The following is a 6,484-nucleotide window of genomic DNA, read 5'->3' as shown; positions in this document are numbered from 1 at the left end:
AAGCATAGACGTGATATCTGCACACATGTACAGCAGCCACACAAAGGCTTTAAGGATTCTAAAAAAACATATACCTTCACAAGCCGATCTAAGAGATGAGCAGCACTTTGTACATTTGCATCTGAGTCTGTAGAAAGCTTACATAATGCATCAAAGATCTGGTTGAAGAATACAATAAACTCCCCTCTCACAACCTGTCAAAAATTAAAATATGTCATTACACATAAGTAGATGATAGGATCGAATCTGAACATATATATATATATATATATATATATATATATATATATATATATATATATATATATATATAAACACGTGTTCCTTCATTAAGCTTCCAATTTCCCATGTGTTCCTTCATCTTCATTCATCACGAAACCATGATACAATGCCTCCAGAACCTGTCAAAACAGTTCCAAGATATCAACAAAACCATGTCGTGACCTTGTTAAATTCTGTACCAAAATCATGCCAAAACATCATTAGATTCACAGCAACACGGACCTGTTATATACACCAACAACCAGACCTGCACCACATCAGAATTTATCAAAGGTGAACTGACCTCATGATGCGTGCTTACGCCGCGGATGTTCCGAAGTCTGCAATTTTGCAAAAGGAATTTACTTACATCAAAATTACTTCACTCATGCTCAAAATGATTCAAGAAAAACAACCCATAATGGTAACAGGAAAACATGAGAGTATATTTGTGTTGTTGTACTCTAGTGCTGCTGTTGACAATCTATGAAGTTAATGAAACTTTTTGGGTTTGACAAGCCTCATACACCATTACTTTTTGCCTAGCTTTAACTTTGTTAAATTTAACACATGCTGAAGTGCTAAAAGTCACATTAGCTAATCAAAATAGAAAATGATTAATGTACAATATTTTAAGTTACTTAATTACTACATATATAAAAGTCACTTATCATTTACTTATTGAGTGTCTTTTACACAGTAGTTAGCAATATTCTTAGTTCATCCAGCTTATAACCCAATCTTACTTTTAATATTAGTGAAAAGTAAAACGGCAAATTCTTTTAATATGGTTATCCCTTAGATGGAGGATTGATAATTATAAATAATTAAACTCTTCCTGAATTCCATAAAAAAAAAAAAAACTCTTCTTGAATTCAGTAAAGCTGAATTTGCAGAACTAGTTTTTGCAAGGGCTTACTCTAGTGTAACAAATAAACTAATACTATGTTTCCTGATTTTCATTGCCTGTAATGCAGTTCTTGTGTGTATATACAGAGCAATAATCACCCCCTCCCTTTAAGAATAAGTGAAAGTCAAACTGGCAAGCATTTAAACAAAGGATATTTGTCTGTCTACTTCTTCATGCACTTTTATGATTTGTGATAGACAGTGATTTATGATAGACATTGATTTATCATTCTTAATTTATGACTCAGCTGTGCAACTGTTATTGTATATGATTCAACTACAAAATTGATAAATTTCCAGAAGGAAGTAATGCCTAGTGAAGGTTGCTTAATTCTCCTTTAATACTGTCACATCATTGGTAGAGAAGCTATTTAATTGCATATGGAATTATCATTGGTAAAAACTGGAAACATAAAACTGGAATCTGATTCAAAGCATCATTTAGTCATTGAAAACAAACAATAGGATTTCAAGGTTAAGAATAAACGAACCAAGACTTTAGCACTTCTGAAGTCACATATCTTCAGTTGGTGCGTGTGAGGATTGACCTATTATGAAAAAATCCAAAAGAAACAACCAAAAATCAATATTTTGTTATGTTCTCTTTGAGGTATAAAGCTAATAGCCAGAAAACATAAGTAAACTCATTGTGGCATTTCAACAAACACCTGCATTTCAACAAACACCTTGTTTACAAAAATCACCTAAGTTTATACTCAATCTAACTTAAAATCATCTAATTTCAGAAATGAATAGGATAAGAAAGAAACAATATTACCACTTTAGCAAAACAGGAACAAAACCTGAAGAGTATCAAAACAGGCCATGTACAAAATCAGAATCATTGAGAGTAAATGTTTATGTACTTTTGTAACATTCATGATTTCAATGATGAGGACGAAGTGTGTCTAGTCTCTAGAGAATACCTGAGTTGAAGTGTGAAGATGAAGAAGATGACAACGCTAGGCTTCGGCAACAAAACACCGGCGAAGATGCGGTGATTCTCTGAGCTGACGCAAGATGCGGAAGCGATTCACGTTAAAGGTGACGGAGGAAGAGGCAGAAGGTGGTTCGACGGTGGCGCTAGGGTTTTCAGAGAGAAAGAAGAAAACAGAGCGCGTGGAAAAATGAAAGAGAAAATGTTTAAGGGTAAAAATGATAAAATAAAAATAGTTTAAGAAAAAAATAATACTTTTAATATTTATATACTTATTAAACTCTTTTTTTACTAAAATGTAAAATTAAATAACATTATCTAAAGATAAATTTAAAAAGTCAAAATTTGTTTTAATTCAAAATAAAAAATAAAAATTATAAATATTTTCTTATTGATCAATAAAATAAAAAATCCAAAAAAATATTTTCTCTTCACGTTTAATATGTATTTAAAAGTTTTTATTTAATTCCAAGTAAAAATATTAAAAAGAATTTATAAATTTAAAATTCTACATAAATTTGATATTTTAGCAAGAGATCAAATATAATTTCATATAACACATCATCATCATTATTATTATTATTATTATTATTATTATTATTATTATTATTATTATTATTATTATTATTATTATTATTATTATTATTATTATTATTATTATTATTATTATTATTATTATTATTATTATTATTATTATTATTATGAGTAGGATTTTTAAAATTAAAATTTTTAAAATAATTAACAATTGAACAAATATAATTTTATTTAACACCAAGAATATATTTGTTAAAAGAAATTAAATTTAAAATTTAGAAAAAATTTATAGTAAAAGATATAATTACATTAATAGAGAAATTTATACATTATATATCATATTTGTTTCAATATGTTATTTTTAAAATTATAGATTATTTGGTCCAATATAAGATAGATAAGTTGAAGAATATATATATATATATATATATATATATATATATATCATTTATAAAATTAATTAAAATAAAATAGAAAAAACATTATAAAAATAATTAATAACATAGAAAAATTAGAATTAAAAATAAAAATTAAACTAAATAAAAAACCCAAAAAAATAATTAATAAAATAGAAAAAACATTATTAATTTTTTTATAAATTTAAATATTGAAATATGTAAAACTCGCAGGTAAATTCGCAGGAAACTTACCTGCGGAATTACCTGCGGAATTTTTGTTACATTTTGTTTTTATTATAAAGTAAATGTTCGCAGGAAAATCCGCAGGAAAGTTTCCTGCGAATTTACCTGTGGAGTTTATAATTTATGTAAATATTTTGTTTAAAATATATATTTCGCAGCAAAATCCGCAGGTATTTCTGCAGAATTTGCTGCCACTTTTGGATCCGCAGGAAATTTATTTTATTTAATAAAATCCCAGGAAAATCCACAGGAATACCTGCGGAAAATTTTCCGCAGGAAATTCCGCAGGTAATACGTGTATTTCTAGTTGTGCTTGTTGATAATTGGCTTGACTAATAAAGTGAATGGGATATATCAGTTACAAGTGGATCCCAACATATCATAAATCAGACTAAGCTTCTTATTCCTCACAACCTAAAAAATGTAAACATATTTGCTGTATTCAATTGTAATTTGTCAATTCCTTTATCTTTCTTATGGAATTTCATACTTACTCATCTATTTAGTAATATATTGACACACATGACACATTTGTATCCTGATATTTCTCATAATAACACGTGCATGCAATATATGCTACTTTGCGATGCAAAAAAATTACCCTTTCAAACCAGTCATTCTCATGCTAAATCTAATATGGCATGTTACACTTTGATATTTGAGGCCAATTTCCACTCAATCTGTTCATTTCCACAAATATTTTCTCCCCATTCTTGATGATCATAGTAGATACACTTGGATTATCTGTGTAAAATCCAAAACTGATGTTGCTACTCATGTCAAAGACTTTATCACACTAATAAAAAACCAATACAACACAACACCTAAATTAGTTAGAACTGACAATGACTTTGAGTTCTTCATTGTCTCCCGTATTTCATGATCTCATCACATCCATTAACACTCTCGATGAACCAAAGTCATATGCTGAAGCTAGAAAATTTGAGTGTTGGAATCAAGCTATGCAAGTTGAACTATCAACTCTTGAAAGAACATGCACTTGAAAAATTGATGATGTACCACCAAACATCAAGCCAATTGGATGTGGGTAGATATACATAGTCGAATTCCATGCAGATTGCTCAGTAAAGAGATTTAAAGCTCGATTAGTTGCCAACGGATACAACCAAATTGAAGGATTGTATTATTTCAATACATATTCTCTTATGGCTAAAATGACCACAATCAGATTGCTCATTGCATTGACAGCCATCAACAATTGGTTCATTCATTAATTGGATTTCAACAATACATTTTTGTAAGAATATGTGAATATGCCATTTTCATACCCCAAAATTTTCCCATCTCATTTCACCTTTTAAATGCTCAAAGATCTCCAATTGCTCAAAGATACCCATCTCCTAAAAAAGTGCCTCTGAACTAGGGTTTTGCTTTTCTCAAAGAAAAGTCAGGTTCTTACATCTCCAATGGACTCCATGGCCTCATATATGTTTCAAAGAATACTCATGTCAAGTGTCAAGCTCTGATTCAAAAGATTGCTCATTCAATGACCAAATAATCAACAATCGACTAGTTGACCTAAAAGTCAAACTATGGTCAAATCACAGTCAAAGTTCCTGATTTTTTGTCAACATTCTCATTTTGAAGTTTCATTCATCATTTGATCAAGGGTTGATCATGATTTATCAAGGAAAGCTCCAAGATCATCAAAAACCTAAGTTTCTAAATTAGGGTTTTTAGGAGAAAGTCAACCCAACTTTGACCAGCCATAACTTTCACATGGAAAATCAGAAATTTCCCATCCAAAGCTTATTTTTAAGGAAATTGAATTCCCTAATATTTTGTCTCTCACATGCCAAGTCCAAAAATGCTTCATTTGAGAGATATGACCCAAAACATTATAGGTCCTTTTGAAAGTCAACCAAAAGCCATCTTTTTCAAAAGAGCCTACAAGGAGAATGGAAAATTATTTTTACGTGAGAACAAAGACATTGGTTAGAGGACTCTTCAAGGTTTCCAAAAAGTCCTAAAACACTTCCATACCATAAAAAATGAGAGAGATATGCTTGGTACAAGTTGGTTAAAATTCAAGGAAAAAGAGAAACCCTATTTAACAAAATTCAATTTTTTGACTAATGGGCCAAAGTTTCTTGGTTCTAAACATGCCCATGGTGTATTTAGTAACCCAACATGCCACTCTTCCTTATTTGCATTATTATTTATTTTTATTTGAATTATATTCATTTTAATTCAAATCTAATAAAATAAATAATGACAAATATAAAAGATACAATATTGTTTGATCTCTCAATCAAATATTGAGTAAATATGAAGGAAAAAACGTGGTAAGGGATATTGAGAGAAGATTGGAACCAAAGTGGAAAGATTTGAATCAATTTTAATCATAATCTTTTTCAAATAATTTCTCAATCAATCAACTTGTTCATTTGATCAAATGTTAGCCCTAAAAAGACCCTTATATATAGATGAACATAATCAGAAACAAGGGGACGTGCTTGCAGCCACAAAGCTAGGGTTTTCATTCCAAAATTTTCATACTAAGGTAGCATCATCGACTCCCTATTTGCAGCCACTCTCAAGCAATTCTAATCGTCTATTCTCGTTCCCCAGATAGCAAAGGGTAAGAACATACTCATAACTCAAGCATATATCTCTTAAAACGTGCGTTTCAAATTTAGCATATTCATGCATATCTTGTAAATTTTGTATCGCTTGTATCTGTGCGTTTTAACGTGATTTGTTCATGTATATGAGTTTCTGGAAGAATTTAGGAGAGGTTTGGGCCGTTGGAACGAAGGTATGAGGACAACATTGAAGCTCACCATTGTTAGGGCATGAACGAAGTTCATCTTCGTTTTCGTAGCTATAGCGTATTTAAGACCTTACAAATACCACCAATCGATTCATAAGGTCCTAATAAGTAGATTTGGGCCAGTAGTTTCTTGTTTCCATTCAATTTTGCAGGTTTCACGCTTTGGCCATGGAGGAAGGTGAATATGAAGGAAATCCGCAGGTAATTCCATAAGGAATTCCGCGGCTTTCTTGAAGAAGAAGATGAACAGTGCCACGGTTCTGGGAGGGCACAGCACACGTGTGGCTGCTTGGTTCGCTGGTCAAAGAATTGGGTTTTCTTCATTTTTTCTCATTCGCCAGTCAGATGCGCTGGGGCCCATGTTTCACTTAGTTTAAAAATTCAATTTTTGTCACGTTTTAATATTTG

General features: G+C 30.7%; 1 long non-coding RNA gene across 1 annotated transcript; it reads right to left on the bottom strand.

Annotated features, from left to right (window-relative positions):
• Window positions 1-317: 317 nt before the first annotated feature.
• LOC131606302 (uncharacterized) lies at window positions 318-2,278 on the bottom strand. Its single transcript, XR_009284801.1, has 4 exons — window positions 2,097-2,278; window positions 1,662-1,718; window positions 505-602; window positions 318-401 (listed from the first exon to the last, which is right to left on the bottom strand). It is a non-coding gene; the product is annotated as an uncharacterized LOC131606302 (long non-coding RNA).
• Window positions 2,279-6,484: the final 4,206 nt, after the last annotated feature.

This window comes from Vicia villosa, linkage group LG5 (genome assembly GCF_029867415.1).
Source record: "Vicia villosa cultivar HV-30 ecotype Madison, WI linkage group LG5, Vvil1.0, whole genome shotgun sequence".
Classification (NCBI taxonomy): Eukaryota; Viridiplantae; Streptophyta; class Magnoliopsida; order Fabales; family Fabaceae; genus Vicia; species Vicia villosa.
The sequence above is the reverse complement of the archived record's forward strand: the minus strand, read 5'-3'. Positions and strand labels throughout refer to the sequence as shown.